Raw genomic sequence first — 20,732 nt, forward strand, 5'->3', positions numbered from 1 at the left:
TGTAGGAATCAGAGATATCAAGGACAGAACAAGAACATGGCTCACTAAGTCAACTGGGCTCATAGGGGATCACAGAGACTGAAAGAAAAAGGCAAACATTCTATGAGTCTTGTGAGCTAGGTTGTCTGCATACATCTTAGATGTTGCTGAGGGACTTCCAACAGTGAGTGTGTGTGTGTGTGTCCGTGGGTGACTCTGACTCTTTTTCCTGCTCTAGCTACACTTTCCTCATGTATTGCTTTGACCAACTCTGATGTGAGGGATTGTTCCTAGTCTTATTGTAACTTGTTATGCCATCAGAATTTTTTTCATTGAAAATAAAGAAGCAGTGGATCTGAAGGAGAGGTGAGTTGGGCAGAGTAGAGGTGGATAGATTGTGGGTAGGAGGAATGGAGGAACAGGAAACTGCAGTTGGGATGTAGTGCATGAAGCAAGAACAAAAAATAAAATGCTAAAACAAAATAAACTATCAGCAGCTAGGGCTGTTGGTGAGTACCTGCAGTGCTAGCACTCAGGAAGTTAAAGGTAGGTGGGTCTCTGTGAGCACAGAGAGCACAGGCTGTTCTACAAACAGAGTCCAGGACAGCCAAAATTATTCAGAAAAATCCTGTCTTCAAACAAACAAAAAACTGTCAGCATTTTGTGTTTCATCTTTAGGAACTTTGTTTTATGTCCTACTTTTTTTAATTTTTTATTTTTTAATATGAGATACAGTTTCTTAACTTTGTATCCTAGCTGTAGCCCAGTCCCTCATTTCGTCCCTTTCCCACCCACCCTCTCATCTCCTCCCTACCCCTTTCCAAGTCCACTGATAGGGAAGGGCCTCCTCCTGTTCCAACTGACCATAGCTTATCAGGTATCATCAGGACTGGCTGTAATGTCCTCCTCTGTGGCCTAGCAAGTCTCATCCTCCCTTGGGAGGGGGGAGGTCAAAGAGCCAGCCATTGAGTTCATGTCCAAAATAGTCCCTGTTGCACTTAGTATGGTACCCACTTAGATACAGAGCTGACATGGATATATTTGAGCAGGGGTGCTAGGTTACATGCATACATGGTCCTTGGGTAGAGATACAGTCTCATAGAAGACCCCTGTGCCCTGATATATTTGGTTCTTGCGGAGTTCCTTTCCTTTCCAGGTCACACAAACAACCCCTTCTTTCATATGATTCTCTGTGCTCTGCCCAAGGTTTGGTTATGAGTCTCAGCATCTGCTTTGATACACTGCTAGGTAGAGTCTTTCACAGGGCCTCTGTGGTAGGCTTCTGTCCTGTTTCTTGTTTTCTCCTATGTCCATCCCATTTGTTTTTTTAAGTGAGGATTGATCATCTTAACCCAGGTCCTCTTTCTTGTTTGTCATCTTTAGGTGTACAGATTTTAGTATGTTTTTCCTATGTTATAGGTCTAGCATCCACTTAAAAGTGAGTGTATACCATGTATGTCTTTCTGCTTCTGGGATACCTTACTCAGGATGATCTTTTCTAGATTTTTTTTTGTTTCTTTATGTTTATATCTCATGATTTCTTTGAATGGACTAGATAAAAACCTGTCTGTTGCACAGCTGGTAAATAGGTTTCCCATTTTATAAGCTGCTTCACCACCTAAAGAATGGATAGCAAAAGCATTTTAGTCTCTTGTTGTTAGACCTGGAGTCTCACTGCTCAGGAGCTCAGGATTGTGCACTTCCCAGGAACACTCAGAGATCACAACTCAATGCAAAATCAAGAGTTTTATTCCAATTGTGATAGGGTCGCCCCTCCAAAGACAGGAGATGACCCTGAACATGCAAAGCACAGGGTTTTTATACCTGAAATTCAAACCACTTTTGCTGTATCCATTGATTGGTCAGCAAGAATAGTATGATAGTGTACAGCTGATTGTAGATAGTGTACAGCTGGTTGTAGATCGTGTACAGCTGGTTGTAGATAGTTTTTCTCAGAACAGTTGACCCTTCCCTTCAAGAGTTATCTACACATGACTTTTCAATTCAAATAATCACAGTTGTTTTTCTCATGCTGAGGTTGTCCCTCACCCCCCCTTTTTTCCTCAATTGTAACCCTAAAATTGTGGATCAACGTCAGGGAGAGGTTGATACTGTCTCTGGAGCATCAGGAACTGAACTGCACTTATAAGTTCCCTGACAAAGGCGAGTTCTGGTCGGAGAGTTTATTGTCCTTGATGAGTTTCAGTTTTAGCAGGTTGTTGGAGGCTTGGACTTTCCAGGTGTTGCAGGTTGATGAAGGGCAGGCTTTACATGTCACAGGTGAACCTGAGCTGTGATGCCCTCTACTTTGACATCAGTTGGGGTGTTGAGCAGGAGGTAATAAGGACCCTTCCACCCAGGTTCCAGATTTTGGCTGCAGTGTCATGACACATATACCAGATCTCCAACCTGGGATTGATGGGGCACCTCCAAGGACTCAGGTGCATATGCACTGCCATCCTTGCTTCAAATCTCTTTCTGAATAATTTGCAGTCCTTTTAGCATGGACAATAAGTCAGAGTAACCACTACTGATGTCAAGGGGGTCCCCAAGAAGAGTCAGGGGAGCAGGAACCCCATATCATAGTTTGAATGGAGTCAGGCCTTGTACAGAGGGAGTATTTCTGACTCTAAAGAGGGCCAAGGGAAGGAGCACCACCCAGTCACTGCCAGTCATCACTGTCAATTTGGTGAGATTCTCTTTTAACAGTCTATTCATTCTCTCTACCTGTCCTGAACTTTGGGGTCTATAAGCACAATGTAACTTAGAGTCAAGCCCCAGAAACCTGGCCACCTCCTGGCTTACCTGAGCAACGAAGGCTGGCCCATTGTCTGACACAATTACTTTTGGAATACCTTACTGTGGAAAAAATGTCTTCCAGAATCTTTTTGGCCATGACCAGGGTTGTTTCTTTCTTTGTGGAAAAAGCTTCTTCCCATCTTGAGAAAGTGTCCACAAAAACCAGGAGATATTTATTGTCGTACCTGGCTGGTTTAATTTCACTGAAATCCACTTCCCAATGCATTCTGGGTCTAGTTCCTCTCAGCTGCTTCCCTGGGCTCTGGAAATTCTTACCTATGTTTACCCTCTGGCAAGGTTCACATGCCCTAGTCACTCTCTCATTCAGGATGGTGAGTTTTAGTATTTGGTACTGGGATTCGTGGGCAACTTCAGCCAATTTCTTTGCCCTCAAGTGAGTCCATTTATACATCTGAGTTATTAATCTCTCAGTGTCTTCCTGGGGTAGAATAATCTTACCTTTGGAGTTAATCCATGTCCCCAAGTCAGTGTCAAATATCTCTTGTTGTTGCCATATTAACTTTAAGTCACTTTCTGAGTAGTTTAGTCATTCTTCTCTGGGCAGTTCAGCAGTTAGTACCACCAGGACAGAGTTTCCTCTAGCAGCTGTTTTAGCCTCTTGATCAGCCATGTTATTCCCCTTTGCTGCCCTGGAAGTTCTCTTCTGATGTCCAGGGAAATGAATAAAGCTTCGCTTGGCAGGCAGCAACAAGGCATTGAGCAAAGCCAGAATCTCGTTTTTATTTTTTATCTCTTTACCAGCTGATGTTAGCAGGCCTCTCTGATGATAGATGGTCCCTTGCACATGGGCTGTTGCGAAGGTGTACTGACTATCAGAGTAGATGTTTCTTTTTACCCTTTCCCAGAGTTAATGCCTGTGTTAAAGCAACCAATTCAGCTCGCTGAGCAGAAGTGCCCTTCAGTAACGCCTGGACCCATATTAACTTATGTCCATCTATTACTGCTGCCATTGCCTTTCTTTTCCCATTCTCCCAAAACTGCTCCCATCCATATAGTATGTCATCTCACAGTAGGACAGAGGCTGATCTTTCATGTCCTTTCGCCATCCCTGTTCCTCTGCTAGAACCTGGATTTGTGGATCTGGCAATAAGGTGGCAGGGTTTAGCCCTGTAGCCGGGGCAAAGGTGACTCTATCATCATTCAAAAGCAAGGCTTGGTAATGTGTCATGCGGGCATTCATGAGCCAGCAATCAGGTGGCTGCCTTATGACACTCTCAAGGGCATGAGGAGCACAGATGGTGAGGTCCTGTCCCAGAGTCAGTTTGTCTGCATGTTATACTAGTGCCGCCACTGCTTCTATTATTTCCAGGCAGGTTGGCCATCTTGCCACTAGTGAATCAAGTGTTTTGGATAGATAGGCTACCGGTCTCTTCCAGGGTCCAATTTTCTGTGTTAGCACCCCATTGACCATTCCCTGATTCTCAGCCACATAGAGATGGAAGGGTTTGGTTACATCAGGGAGTCCCAATGCAGGAGCCAATATTAAGGCTTGTTTGATATTATCAAATGCAGCTTGTTCATCCTTTCCCCAGATGAAAGAGTCATTGCCCTTTGTAAGGGCATGCAGAAGGGCTACCATCTTGGCAAATCCCGGAATCCACAGCCAGCAAAACCCTGCTGTACCGAAAATTTCCCTCAGTTGTTCAGTAGTCCCTGGAGGGGGAATGTGAAATACAGTCTCTTTTCTAGCCTCCGAAGGCCATCTCTTTCCCGCTTTTAATATATATCCCAGGTAACTGACCTGCAGGATGGGAGTTTTTCGCTGTAGCTGAGCTCACCCATCTCTTGCAACAGCTGGTCGGTGGCGTCAAAACAACTTTCTTTACAATCTGCTGCTAATAGTATATCATCCACATATTGGAGATGAGTTACCTGGGGATTGGTAGCCTGGAGGTGCGCCAGGTTTAAGTGTAGGGCTTCATCTTCCATTTGGGACAATCCTGGATCCAATGTCCTTTCTCCTTGCAATAGGCACACTGATCCTTAGACAGAGGGCCCCTCCGATTTCCAGGAACTCTCTCCCTATCATTATGACTGCACTGTGGTGGCCAGGATCTTAGTCAACTTTCTGTCTTGCCTCTTATCCTTTCTCTTTCTCTCACTTCCTGCTCATTTTGCTTTCTTTCCTCTTTCTCTTCTTTCATCTCCCGGCTGTAAAAAACCTTTTCTGCTACCTGCACTAAATCCTTTAACGACTTTTCCTGTAAACCCTCTATTTTCTGGAGTTTTCTACAAATATCTCTGGCTGACTGGTCTATAAAGATTATAGTCACCATTGCCTTATACTCATCTGAGGTAGGGTCATAAGGTGTATACCAGCTATATGCCTCCATCAGCCATTGAAGAAAGGCTGTGGGAGATTCATCTGGCTCCTGAACCATCTCTCTTACCTTCATCAAAATGGTGGGCTTTTGAGCGGCCCCATGGACACATGATAGTAGAGTCTGGCGGTAGACCTGCAGGTATTCCCTACATCTGGATACGTTGTAATCCCAGTTGGGGTGGGTGAGGGGAAAGCCATCATCAATCTCATTAGGGAGGATGGAAGGCCTCCTGTCCATTCCTGGCACAGTCTTTCTTGTCTAAAGGAGGACCCGTCTCCTTCCTCACTAGTCAAAAGGGCCTGCAAGAGTAGCTGGCAATCATCCCAAGTGGGCTGGTGTGAGAATAGCACATATTCAAAGAAATATGTGCCTTGTATCTCACCTCCAAGACATGATAGTCACAGCCTGTCCTATAATAAAGTCATCCATCAAGAAAGTCAAAGAAGCAACAATGATAGAGACAAAAAGAACAAGATGGGCAATTTGACAAGGACACCCTTTTGGGTGGTACCACAGAATTCTGATTGAGAGGCTGCCTCACGGCAGCTGTCTCTGAAAAGAAACAGATGGGAGGAAGACCATGCAGGACCTAGCCTCCCCAAATGGAATCCGGAATGTCCTCCAGTTCCCAGTCAATCGATATTCTGACAAATATGTCTATCGCAGTGACTGAGCAGACGACCAAAAAGGTCCAGTTAGGTGACTAAAGAGAAACAGTGGTATACCAGAAATCAGACTAACCTGTTCCGAGCTCGACCTCTGAGCCCAGTCTGTTGAGGGTTAAGGAAGGGCACGCTGTTTTCTGGGCAACGCACCAAAATGTAAGACCTGGAGTCTCACTGCTCAGGAGCTCAGGATTGCGCCCTTCACAGGAACAATCACAGACCACATCTCAATGCAATAGCAAAAGGTTTTATTGCTGTCGAGATAGGTCGCACCTCCAAAGACAGGACATGACCCTGAACATGCAAAGCACAGGGTTTTTATGCCTGAAAATCAGATCACTTTTGCTCTATACTTTACAGCTGGTTGTTTCTCAGAACAGTTCACCCTGCCCTTCAAGAGCTATCAGCACCTGGTTTCAATTCAAATTATCACAGTTGTTTTTTTTTTTCATTCCCAGGTGGTCCCTCATTTGTTCTGATGATGAAGTCACTGAATAATGTCATGTTGCAGTGTTAAGGGTGCAGGGATCTGTTTAGGAGCCTGTGCAAAACAACTGCCTCATTCAGTAAGGTAATTCAAGGCCCTGGAGAAGACTGTTCACCAACTTCATACAGAGATTGGGTTCAGCTCTAAAGAAGGCAGTAACAGACTGACACCAGATAAACACTGATGCAATTATTGGCACATGATATTGCAAATACCACATGTAGGAGAGCATTTAGAGCATGAAAAGGAGGAGCAGCCCCAAGAGATGAATGATTAAGAGAGACAACTGCTATTGGCTCTCAGGAGCATCATGCCGACCTCACAGGACAAGCTACAGCTAGAGTTCCCAGTTCTCAAAACACCTGGTGTGCTATTTTGGGTGAATCCAGGCATTTACCAAAAAAAAAAAAAAAAAAAACTGTGAGGTTAAAATCTCTAGAACCCAAAATAGGAGGTGTGTTAACACAGAGGCAAGTGGTCCCTTTACTCACAGAAGGGAACAAGCAGATTCTGGCTCCAAGGGAATGCAAAGGTTCCCGGGGTTTCATGGCAGCTGTGGCAAAGGAAAGCACTGTACTAGGGATCACTGCCCAAGAGGGACATACAGGCTAACCTCTTGCCATCAGGAAACCAACAGAGGGGCCTGTCAGGCTTAGGCCCCTCATGCAACAATACGAGCTGTCTCCCATCATGCAGCCATGAGGTACTAGGCAGGTAGGAAAATATCAACTGAGGATTTTAGACTTGATACACACCACTGCATGCAGCAGCACAGCTTTGCATCTGGCTGCAGATAAACCTCTAACCCTATCCACAAGGCTTCTATGTTACAAAGGAAATACAGCTGTTTATGGACCTGTGTATTCAGGGATGGTAAAGCGGATCTCTGGAAGAAGCAGAATAACTTCTACAGTATCTATTGTACACCCAGGTACTGTTGATGGGGACTGCAAGGAAAAAGTTAAAATTATGGCACATGTAAAACATGAGATGCAAAAATAAGGCAGGGTTAGAATTTCTCAGCTGTTACTGTTCTCCATCTAGGGCAAAGCCGCACCCTTAGGAAGGACAGGCACATTTGGCAGTACGGGAAATTGTGTGTTCTGGAAAACAGTGCCTAATGATCAGAGATCCAAATTAATGGCAGCAACAAATGTTGTTCCTTGAAATGAAGGAAATGACTTCAGTATCCTCTCCCAAAAGTCTTGGGATCCACAATGTGTGCTTCTGAAGGTTCATACAGTTTCTAGGAATCTGTAAAATTTCTCCAGTAGGACAAAGTGTATGGTGGATTAAATAGGTGGAACCAGAGGAACTGCCACACCCACGCCAGTGTCGCCATAGTAGCATAAGCTACAGGGCGGGGGATATGATTTCCTCGGAAATAATGCCCCCTGCAAGGTCCCTGGCAAACTCATCCCACTTGGAAAAGAGACGTGTTCTGAGATTTCTACGCTTCTTCAGTTGTGGCTCTGGGGCTAAAATAATAAATTCTTTGATCTTTCCCTGTGATACCTGAAACAGCACAATTAACTTTATAAAGAAATTTATTATTAGTAGATTGTTAAAGGCTTTAATAAAAATAAGTTTAAGAAAAGTAATGAATTAAATTTAGTATTAATAGGCATTAAGGATAGTAAAATAATAATAGGCTCCTTCTTAAGAAATAGTAGCATGAGAGGTGCAGCTGGCGGGAGTTTCCCCCTCCCTTCAGTGCCTTGTTCCTAGAGAAGATCATAAATCTTGGGCAGGACATATGGGAGGAGGGTTAACAAAGATGTAGTTAGATTTTGATATAGAGAAGGAACTTTGGCAGGCATCTGATTTAGCTCCTGACTTTCCTCTTCATTGGTTAGCAATAATAAAACTATATTTGAGGTTTCTTTTCCTTTGTTTGCTCTGATCAAAAAGTTTCTAGGCCAAGATTATTTGTGGGTACTGCTTTATGTTTAATTGCATTTTGAGTTAAAATGTAAACTTTGTATTCTTGGTGAAAGTCTGAATGTTCTGGAAAATATGCCAATTTTAAGGTGCCTTTTGTGAAATCATTATAAAAATACTAGCTTGATTTCAGTAAAGTTGCAGCAGAGTCAAAACCATCAAGGTGTCTCTGTCAATTCTTTGCCGAAACCGTGTCTTCCTGTCTAAAGCCTTGTTCTCCCGCGGAAGACAGGAGCCCGACTGGGCCAGTCCGTGGCAGGGAACCAAGAGGGAACTTGACACCTTCTGTGGCCTGCCACTGAAAGAGAAATTCAGAAATAATTCCAGGAGTCTTTCTGCAGGATAAGTCTACTCTTTGCCCAAATGCTTAGACTTGCAGGGTCCTAACCATATTTAGATTGTTGAAATCATATACCGGGTGACTGGAGCTCAAAGGAACTTAAGGCAGACGGCACACCCAGAGTGCAAGATTTGTTCTAGCCACGTTCCTCCTTGAGCATCAGCCAGAGCTGAATGAATGACCTTGTTAAAGTACGCAAAGACTGCTCCTGGCTTATGCCTCTTCTCCTTGCCTGATCATCAGAAGCCGTGCCTTAGACTCTCCCCTCAAACTCCTTGTGGGCCAACACAGGTGCGTACTGTGAGCTAAGCAGTGGAATTTGGGTAGAACACAAGGCCAACTGTTTCTGGAAAGGCTGCTTTAGGGTTGGATATGGGAAAATTCGCAAGAGGAAGGAAAGGTTTCACAGTTTGGAAGCAGAAGAGCGTTCCACGGTTTGGCCTGTAATTGGAGGCTTCGAGGGAGTGGGTGGGGCTTCAGGTCGGTATTTAAGGGTGAGCAGCGGACTAATTTACGCATTTGCCATAGTCTGCACTTTCCTGGGTGTTGTTCTGAGTACACACTGGAGAGGAAGAACTCCTGTCAAAGTGTCTTCAGCAGGATGGAAGATCAGGCAGATGTGGGTGGCTGCAGCACGGCAAAGACATCCCGGCGTCAAAAGACTGTTTGGCAGGCCAAGCAGAAGGAGGTCTTGCTCTCAGTTTTCGCCAAGACACCTTACCCGAGCTTCAGGACCAGGCAGGAACTGGCCAGGGAATTCGGAGTTCCAGAGTCCTCCATCCGCGTGTGGTTTCAAAACCGCAGAAATAGAACTGGCATGTCGAGGAAGACCTCAAAGCAGACCACCGCAGGCTCCAGCCATGAAGCCTCCCAACAGCCTCCTGAAAAGCTTGTCGCCAGGGTACAACAAGCAAGAGGCCCGCCCTCAGAACGGAAAAGGCCTCGAACGCGGCTTAGTCCAGCGCAGATCAGCATGCTAGTGCAAGCTTTTGAGATCTCTCCATCCCCAGACTATGCCACGAGGGTGCAACTGGCCCTGAGCACAGGTTTGCCTGAGGACACCGTCCACATATGGTTCCAGAACAGAAAGGCCAGGCAGAAAGGCCGCGCTGGAGGCAGCACAGCTAAAGGTGAGGACCTGCCTGCCTCTCCTGGCCCGGAAAGGGTTCCTGGAGCATCGTGTTGCATTGAGCAGGAGGCTTCCCGCGACAGCTTGTTGACATCGGGTTCTGCAGGAGGCCAGTGTGCAGAAGCGTTGATGTCAAGACCCGAACTCACCTTCTTCACAGAGGCCTACCCAGAATCCAGCAACTCCTGCCCTGTCCAGCTCTTCCTGGAGCAACTGGTGCGAATAGTGGAAGAGGAACAGGGACCAGCCGCTCTGGACCCAGATGTACCATGGGAGCAGATCGAACCAACACTCGAGGCTCCTCTCACAGAAGAAGAATATCAGGCTCTGTTGGACGATATTTGACCACATTGAGAACGCCCAGAATTGGGACTGTAAAACCCGGTTGCCTGGACCCTAACCTGACCATTGTCTCAGAGACTCCAGCCAGAAATAAGCTTAAACAGATGCTCAGACTTGCACCTAAGAAAGGTGCAGAGCTCTAGCGATCCTGAGTAAGTGTTGGGGAAAAGATGGAAGGCCCTGGAGGTGCGAGGAACCTCACAAGAAGACCAACAGAAACAGGTGACCCAGACCCCAGGGGGCTTGCAGAGACTGAGCCATCAAATAAGGAGCATGCTTGGTCTGGACCTAGGGACCCTATATACACATAGCAGGTGGGAGGTGAATCCTTGTGCTTAATGTGGGTTGCCCTATGAGGGAGGTGTTGTGGAGTGGCCCAGCGGCGGTGGAGAGTTGTTTCTAACCTGGACTTTGTTGTTTCTAACCTGGACGGTTTTGAAGGACAGTTATATAATGTTAGCTTCAGTTATTATCAAGATAAATATGTAATTTGTCTGCTGTTGTACTCTGCGTCATTAAATTATTTTTAGGCATTACTATGACCTGTTATTCTTTTCATTTGGAAGTTAATGTAAAGAGGAGATATGATTATCTTTCAAGCTGAAAAGAGGTGTGATCATGACTCTTGGTTTTTAACTTGACTGCATATGGAATTAAGCAAAACACCCAAATTAAGGACACAATTGTAAAGTACTCTTGCTTGTTTGAAATAGTCTTCTCTACTTCTCTTCTGGATCTATAAAGCTGAAAAATATAACTTTAATCCATATCTTCATACTGCAAAACCAACCACTCATCTTTGCCTCATCTTCTACTGGAAACCTATACAAGGACATGGAAGAAGGAATGTTTTACTCTTTGCCTGTTCTTTTTCGCTTTGGGAGCAAGTCTATTTCTTCATTGACTATAGAACCTTCTTCTTGAGGAGTTCTGTGTATATGAAGGTGAGTTGAGCCAACCAGCCTCATGGACTAAGCCACTGATAGATTCCTCGATTTTCCATTTTTAGGCATCCACTGTTGAATTAATTGACTCACAGATTGTAAATCATTTTCATAAATCCTTTCCTATAAAGAGAGAGTTAGAGGGAAACATAAACTATGCATATAATTATCTTTCACATAGAACTACCAAATTTTCTGCTTTTAATAATGTTATGTAATTCATTCAGAAATCACTTAAACAACAGTACTTTTCATATGAGGAGTTATAGAAAAATATTCATCATCATGCAAAGGCAAAATGCTACCTACATTTTTGGGTATATTGATGGCATAGGAATTAAATTTTTTGATGCAGTTATATTCTAAAATATCATAATTGAATTACAAGTATTTTAATTTTTTGCAGCATTTATATATAGTTTATTTTTACCTCAAATTAGTCCCTTCTTCGTCTTAATTCACTCAACACACATTATAGTGTGTTCATTTTTTATTTTCTCAGGTTACAGAGATTCTATTTTATATGGGGATGACACCATGAAAATTAACTGTTCTATGCATGACACTGCTAATACCAAAATAGCATTCAAATAATGAGTAGACCTATCCGAATCACACTAGAATTCTCAGCAGAGACTATGAAAGCCAGAAGGGCTTGGATGGATATCATGCAGACACGAAGAGACCACCGATGCCAACCCAGACTACTATACCCAGTATATATGCAGCCATCCAGCCCTACAGAAGATACTAGAAGGAAAACCCCAACCCAATAATGTGAAATACACTCCAGAAAACACATTGAGGCCCACACCATGAGGGGAAGTCCATGCCTGACACTGCCTGGATGACCATGAACCAGAGTCAAGATAACCTAGAGACACACGATATCTGTAAACATGACAGACAAAAAGTGACAATGAAAGATACTATGCTATAATCATTGATGAGTGCCTAGCCCAGTTGTCATCAGAGAGACATCACGAGGCATCTCATGGGAACAGATGCAGAGACCCTTATCCAAACACAATGATGTATCCAGGGGAACCCCACAAATGAGGGAATATGTATTGTAGGAACCAGAGATATTAAGGACACAACAAGCACATGGCCCACTGAGTCAACTGAGTTCATAGGGGATCAGAGACTGAAGGACAAAAACATAAACATTCTATGAGTCTTGTGAGCTAGGTTGTTGGCATACACCTTATGATTATTATCCTGATTTCGCTGAGGGACTTCCAACAGTGAGAATGGGGGTGTCTCTGACTCTTTTTCCTGCTTTAGCTACACTTTCTCTCCTCATGTATTGCTTTGACCAACTCTGATGTGAGGGATTGTTCCTAGTTTTATTATAACTTGCTATGCCATCACATTTTTTTTTTCATTGAAAATAAAATAAATGGAAAAAAAAGCAGTGGATGAAGGAGAGGTGAGCTGGGCAGAGTTGGGCAGAGTAGTGGTGGATAGATTGTGCCTGGGAGGAGTGGAGGAAGAGGAAACTGCAGTTCAGATGTAGTGCATGAAACAACAACAAAAATAAAATGCTAAAACTAAATAAACTGTCAGCACCTAGGGCTGTTGGTGAGCGCCTGCATTCCTAGCACTCAGGAAGTTAAAGGTAGGTGGATCTCTGTGCGTTCAAGCACAGGTTGTTCTATAAAGAGAGCCTGGGACAGGAAAATTGTTCAGAAAAAAAATTCTGTTTTCAAAGAAACAAAAAACTGTCAGCATTTTGTGTTTCATCTTTAGGAACTTTGTTTTATGTTCCACTTTTTTACTTTTTATTTTTTTAATATTAGATACAGTTTATTAACTTTGTATCCAAGCTGTAGACCAGTCCCCTCATTCCCTCCCTTTCCTACCCTCCTTCCCTCATCTACTACCTACACCTTTCCAAGTCTACTGATAGGCGAGGGCTTCTGCCTGTTCCAACTGACCCTAGATTATCAGGCATCATCAGGTTTGCTGCAATGTCCTCCTCTGTGGCCTAGCAAATCTGATCCTGCCTTGTGAGGGGGGAAGTCAAAGAGCCAGCCATTGAGTTCATGTCTGTAATAGTCCCTGTTCCACTTAGTATGGTACCCACTTGGAGACAGAGCTAACATGGACTATATTTGAGCAGGGGTGCTAGGTTCTATGCGTACATTGTCCTTGGTTGGAGATACAGTCTCATAAAAGACCCCTGTGCCCTGATATATTTGGTCCTTGTGGAGTTCCTGCCCTCTCCAGGTCACACTAACTCCCCCTTTTTTTATATGATTCCCTGTGCTCTGCCCAAGGTTTGGTTATGAGTCTCAGCACCTGCTTTGATATACTACTAGGTAGAGTCTTTCCCAGGTCCTCTGTGGTAGGCTAGGGTCCTGTTTCTTGTTTTCTCCTATGTCCATCCCATTTGTCTTTCTACGTGAAGATTGATCATCTTAACCCAGGTCCTCTTTCTTGTTTATCTTTTTGTTTATCTTCTTATAGATTTTAGTATGTTTATCCTATATTATAGGTCTAGCCTCCACTTAAAATCGAGTATATACCGTGTATGTCTTTCTGCTTCTGAGATACCTCACTCAGGATGATCTTTTCTAGATTGTTTGTTTGTTTGTTTCTTCATGTTTACATTTTATGACTTCTTTGAATGGTCTAGATATAAACCTGTCTGTTGCATAGCTGGAACAGTGGTTTCCCATTTTATAAGCTGCTTCACCACCTAAAGAATGGATGGCAAAAGCGTTTTAGTTTCATGTTGTTAGACCTGGAGTCTCACTGCTCAGGAGATCAGGATTGTGCACTTCCCAGGAACACTCATAGACCACAACTTGTGGCAAAAGCAAGAGTTTTATTCCAATTTCTATAGGGTCCCCCTACAAAGACAGGAGACAGCCCTAAATATGCAAAGGACAGGGTTTTATACCTGAAATTGAAGCCACTTTTGCTCTATACATTGATTGTTCAGCAAGAATAGCATGAAGATAGTATACACCTGGTTTTAGGTAGTATACAGCTGGTTGTAGATAGTTTACAGGTGGTTGTAGATAGTTGTTCTCAGAACAGTTGACCCTTTCCTTCAAGAGTTATCTACACCTGACTTCAATTCAAATAATCACTGTTGTTTTTCTCATTCCCATGTGGTCTCTCACCCCCCACCCCTTTTCTGCCTCAATTTTAACCCTAAAATTGTGGATCAACCTCATGGAGAGGTTGATACTCTTTCTGGAGCATCAGGACCTGAACTGCACTTATACTTTCCCAGAAAAAGGGGAGTTCTTGTCTGAGAGTTTATTGTCCCTGATGAGTTTCAGTTTCAGCCGGTAGCTGGAGGCTTGGAGTTTCCAGGTGTTGCAGGTTGATGAAAAGCCGGCTTAACATGTGACACGTGGATTCAAGCTATGATGCCCTCTATTTTGACGGCAGTTGGCGTGGGGAGGAAGATGTAATAAGGACCCTTCAACTGAGGTTCCAGATTCTGGCTGCCATGTCACTGCACATATACCAGATCTTCAACGTGGAACTGATGGGGCACCTAAAAGGACCCAGGCACATATGCACTGCCAACCTTGCTCCAAATTTCTTTCTGAATAAGCTGCAATTCTTTCAGCCTGTACAAGTCAGATTTACCACTAGTTTTATCAAGGGGGTACCCAAGAAGAGTCAGGGAACAGAAACCCATATAGTAGTTCGAAGGGTGTTAAACCTATATGGAGAGAGTAATTCTGACCCTAAAGAGGGCCAAGGGAAGGAGCACCGCCTTGTCACCGCCAGTCTCCATGTTCAATTTGGTGAGAATCTCTTTGAGAGTTCTATTCGTTCTCTCTAAATGTCCTGAACTTTGGGGTCTATAAGCACAATGTAACTTACAGTCAAGCCCCAGAAACCTGGCCACCTCCTGGCTTAACTGAGCAATGAAGGTTGACCCATTGTCTGACCCAATTACCTTTGGAATACCAAACCGAGGAAAAATGTCTTCCAGAATCTTTTTGGCCATGACCAGGGAGGTTTCTTTCTTTGTGGGAAAAGCTTCCACCCATCCTGAGAAAGTGTCTACAAAAACCAGGAGATATTTATTGCTGTACCTGGATGGTTTACTTTCAGTGAAATCCACTTCCCAATGCATTCCAGGTCTAGTTCCTTGTCACTGGCCAGCAGTGACAGCTGAATACCACCTGAGAGAGGGCTGGGAGAAAGAGAGAGACAGGGTGACACAGAGAAGGACACCAAGTCTACATGCTTATCCAGGTGTTGATTTAATGGACGTCAGGTTAACACTTAAGTAGGCAGAAAAGTACAAGCAGTTTCTCATGTAGGAGCTTTACTTGGTCAGAACATAGGAGAGCTCACTCAAGGTAACACAGAGCCTGCTGTCTGGTTACTATGGTTGCACACAGTTTCTCAGGGTCAGAGCAGTCTGCTGTAGGACCACCAAGGTCAGTTTATAAGAAACTGGACTTTGGAAAATAGCCAAAGCCAATAGGCAGCGTTTCACTGCTCAGAGGCCATTAACTCAAAATTTGCCATATACTCCAAAAAGGCTGCCACAGTTCCTCTCAGCCACATCCCTGGGCTCTGGAAATTCTTACCTATGTTTACACTCTGGCAAGGTTCACACGCCCTAGTCACTCACTCACTCAAGGGGGTGAGGTTTAGTATTAGGGACTGGGATTGGCGGACAACTTAGGCAATTTCTTTGCCTTCAAGTGAATTCATTTATACATCTGAGTTATTAATCTCTCAGCATCTTCCTGGGGTAGAATGATCTTACCTTTGGAGTTAATCCATGCCCCCACGTCGGTGTCAAATATCCCCCTTTTTTTTTTGCCATATTAACTTTAAGTCACTTTCTGAGTAGTTTAGTCATTCTTCTCTGGGCAGTTCAGCAGTTAGTACCACCAGGACAGAGTTTCCTCTAGCAGCTGCTTTAGCCTCCCGATTGGCCATGTTATCCCCCTTTGCTGCCCTGGAAGTCCCCTTCTGCTGTCCCGGGAAATGAATAATGCTTACCTTGTCGGGCAGCAACAGGGCATTGACCAAAGCCAGAATCTCATTTTTTATTTTTTATCTCTTTACCGGCTGATGTTAGCAGGCCTCTCTGCTGATAGATGGCCCCATGTACATGGGCTGTTGGTAAGGTGAACCAACTATCAGTGTAGATGTTTGTCTTTTTACCCTTTTCCAGAGTTAATGCTTGGATTAAAACAATCGATTCAGCTCCCTGAACAGATGTGCCCTCCGGCAACGCCTGGGCCCAGAATACCTTATGTCCATTTACCACCACTGCCTCTGCCTTTCTCTTTCCGTTCTACAAAAAACTGCTCCCATCCATATAGTATGTCACCTCCGCATCAGGAATTGGTTGCTCTTTCAAGTCCTTTCGCCATCCCTGTTCCTTTGCTAGAACCTGCAAATCATGCTCCATGGTCTGGATTTCTGGATCCTACAATAAGGTGGCAGGGTTTAGCTCCATAGCCAGGGCAAGGGTGACTCTACCTTTATTCAATAGCAAAGCCTGGTATTATGTCATACAGGTGTTCTGAGCCAGCGATCAGTTGGCTGCCTTATGACACTCTCAGGGGCAAGACGAGCATAGATGGTGAGGTCCTGTCCCACAGTCAGTTTGTCTGCATCGTTTACTAGTGCCGCCACTGCTGCTATTATTCACAGGCAGGTTGGCCATCCTGCCACTGCTGAATCAAGGTTTTTGGATAGATAGGCTACTAGTCTCTTCCAGGGTCCAATTTACTGTGTTAGCATCTGTTGGCCATTCCCTGATTCTCGGCCACATAGAGATGGAAGGTTTTGGTCACAATCTGAGTACCAAAGCTGGGGCAGACATTAAGGCTTGTTTGATATTATCAAATGCAGCTTGTTCATCCTTTCCCCAGATGCAAGAATCAATGCCCTTTGTAAGGGGATACAGAGGGGCTGCCATCTTGGCAAATACTTCTTTACTTAAAATTTCCCTCAGTTGTTCAGTAGTCCATGAAGGGGGAATATAAAATACAGTCTCTTTTCTAGCCTCCGATAGCCACCTCTTAACTGACCTGTTTCCTGCAGAGATGAGCATTTTTCGCCGACAGTCTATAGCCAAGGTCACCCAGCTCTTGCAACAGCTGATCTGTGGATTCAAGTAAGGTTTCTTTATAATCTGCAGCTAATAGTATATGATCCACATATCAGAAAAGAGTTACCTGGGGATTGGTGGCCCAGAAGTGTGCCAGGTCCCGGTGTAGGGCTTCAATTTTCTTTTGGGACAATTCTTGATCCAGTGTCCTTTCTCCTTGCAATAGGCATACTATTCCTTAGACAGAGGGCCCCTCTGATTTCCAGGAACTCTCTCCCTATCATTATGACTGCACTACAGTGGCCAGGATCTTAGTCAACTTTCTGTCTTGCCTCTTTTCCTTTCTCTTTCTCTCACTTCCTGCTCTTTCTGCTTTCTTTCCTCTTTCTCTTCTTCCATATCCCAGCTGTCTAAAACCTTTTCTGCCACCTGCACTAAATCCTTCAACGACTTGTCCTGTAAACCCTTTATTTTCTGGAGCTTTCTACAAATATCTCTGGCTGACTGGTCTATAAAGATTATAGTCACCATTGGCTTACACTCATCTGAGGTAGGGTCATAGGTTGTAAACCAGCTGTATGCCTCCATCAGACATTCAAGAAAGGCTGTGGGAGATTGCCTTCTACACGCACAAAGTGTATGGTGGACTAAATAGGTGGAACCAGAGGGTCCAAGAGTGAAGTTGACACCTTCTGTAGTCTGCCACTGAAGGAGAAATTCAGAAATAATTCCAGGAGTCTTTCTGCAGGATAAGTCTACTCTTTGCCCAAATGCTTAGACTTGCAGGGTCCTAACCATATTTAGATTGTTGAAATCATACACCGGGTGACTGGAGCTCAAAGGAACTTAAGGCAGACGGCACACGCAGAGTGCAAGATCTGTTCTAGCCACTTTCCTCCTTGAGCATCAGCCAGAGCTGAATGAATGACCTTGTTAAAGTACGCAAAGACTGCTCCTGGCTTATGCCTCTTCTCCTTGCCTGATCATCAGAAGCCGAGCCTTAGACTCTCCCCTCAAACTCCTTGTGGGCCAACACAGGTGCGTACTGTGAGCTAAGCAGTGGAATTTGGGTAGAACACAAGGCCAACTGTTTCTGGAAAGGCTGCTTTAGGGTGGGATATGGGAAAATTCGCAAGAGGAAGGAAGGGTTTCACAGTTTGGAAGCAGAAGAGCGTTCCACGGTTTGGCCTGTAATTGGAGGCCTCGAGGGAGTGGGTGGGGCTTCAGGTCGGTATTTAAGGGTGAGCAGCGGACTAATTTACGCATTTGCCATAGTCTGCACTTTCCTGGGTGTTGTTCTGAGTACACACTGGAGAGGAAGAACTCCTGTCAAAGTGTCTTCAGCAGGATGGAAGATCAGGCAGATGTGGGTGGCTGCAGCACGGCAAAGACATCCCGGCGTCAAAAGACTGTTTGGCAGGCCAAGCAGAAGGAGGTCTTGCTCTCAGTTTTCGCCAAGACACCTTACCCGAGCTTCAGGACCAGGCAGGAACTGGCCAGGGAATTCGGAGTTCCAGAGTCCTCCATCCGCGTGTGGTTTCAAAACCGCAGAAATAGAACTGGCATGTCGAGGAAGACCTCAAAGCAGACCACCGCAGGCTCCAGCCATGAAGCCTCCCAACAGCCTCCTGAAAAGCTTGTCGCCAGGGTACAACAAGCAAGAGGCCCGCCCTCAGAACGGAGAAGGCCTCGAACGCGGCTTAGTCCAGCGCAGATCAGCATGCTAGTGCAAGCTTTTGAGATCTCTCCATCCCCAGACTATGCCACGAGGGTGCAACTGGCCCTGAGCACAGGTTTGCCTGAGGACACCGTCCACATATGGTTCCAGAACAGAAAGGCCAGGCAGAAAGGCCGCGCTGGAGGCAGCACAGCTAAAGGTGAGGACCTGCCTGCCTCTCCTGGCCCGGAAAGGGCTCCTGGAGCATCGTGTTGCATTGAGCAGGAGGCTTCCCGCGACAGCTTGTTGACATCGGGTTCTGCAGGAGGCCAGTGTGCAGAAGCGTTGATGTCAAGACCCGAACTCACCTTCTTCACAGAGGCCTACCCAGAATCCAGCAACTCCTGCCCTGTCCAGCTCTTCCTGGAGCAACTGGCGAGAACAGTGGAAGAGGAACAGGGACCAGCCGCTCTGGACCCAGATGTACCATGGGAGCAGATCGAACCAACACTCGAGGCTCCTCTCACAGAAGAAGAATATCAGGCTCTGTTGGACGATATTTGACCACATTGAGAACGCCCAGAATTGGGACTGTAAAACCCGGTTGCCTGGACCCTAACCTGACCATTGTCTCAGAGACTCCAGCCAGAAATAAGCTTGGACAGATGCTCAGACTTGCACCTAAGAAAGGTGCAGAGCTCTAGCGATCCTGAGTAAGTGTTGGGGAAAAGATGGAAGGCCCTGGAGGTGCGAGGAACCTCACAAGAAGACCAACAGAAACAGCTGCCCCAGCCCCCAGGGGGCTTGCAGAGACTGAGCCATCAAATAAGGAGCATGCTTGGTCTGGACCTAGGGACCCTATATACACATAGCAGGTGGGAGGTGAATCCTTGTGCTTAATGTGGGTTGCCCTATGAGGGAGGTGTTGTGGAGTGGCCCAGCGGCGGTGGAGAGTTGTTTCTAACCTGGACTTTGTTGTTTCTAACCTGGACGGTTTTGAAGGACAGTTATATAATGTTAGCTTCAGTTATTATCAAGATAAATATGTAATTTGTCTGCTGTTGTACTCTGCGTCATTAAATTATTTTTAGGCATTACTATGACCTGTTATTCTTTTCATTTGGAAGTTAACGTAAAGAGGAGATATGATTATCTTTCAAGCTGAAAAGAGGTGTGATCATGACTCTTGGTTTTTAACTTGACTGCATAAGGAATTAAGCAAAACACCCAAATTAAGGACACAATTGTAAAGTACTCTTGCTTGTTTGAAATAGTCTTCTCTACTTCTCTTCTGGATCTATAAAGCTGAAAAATATAACTTTAATCCATATCTTCATACTGCAAAACCAACCACTCATCTTTGCCTCATCTTCCACTGGAAACCTATACACGGACATGGAAGAAGGAATGTTTTACTCTTTGCCTGTTCTTTTTCGCTTTGGTAGCAAGTCTATTTCTTCATTGACTATCGAACTTTCTTCTTGAGGAGTTCTGTGTATATGAAGGTGAGTTGAGCCAACCAGCCTCATGGACTAAGCCACTGATAGATTCCTCGATTTTCCATTTTTAGGCATCCACTGTTGAATTAATTGACTCACAGATTGTAAATCATTTTCATAAATCCTTTCCTATAAAGAGAGAGTTAGAGGGACCATAAACTACGCATATAATTATCTTTCACATAGAACTACCAAATTTTCTGCTTTTAATAATGTTATGTAATTCATTCAGAAATCACTTAAACAACAGTACTTTTCATATGAGGAGTTATAGAAAAATATTCATCATCATGCAAAGGCAAAATGCTACCTACATTTTTGGGTATATTGATGGCATAGGAATTAAATTTTTTGATGCAGTTATATTCTAAAATATCATAATTGAATTACAAGTATTTTAATTTTTTGCAGCATTTATATATAGTTTATTTTTACCTCAAATTAGTCCCTTCTTCGTCTTAATTCACTCAACACACATTATAGTGTGTTCATTTTTTATTTTCTCAGGTTACAGAGATTCTATTTTATATGGGGATGACACCATGAAAATTAA

The sequence above is a fragment of the Meriones unguiculatus genome (genome assembly GCF_030254825.1).
Source record: "Meriones unguiculatus strain TT.TT164.6M chromosome 13 unlocalized genomic scaffold, Bangor_MerUng_6.1 Chr13_unordered_Scaffold_28, whole genome shotgun sequence".
Lineage (NCBI taxonomy): Eukaryota > Metazoa > Chordata > Mammalia > Rodentia > Muridae > Meriones > Meriones unguiculatus.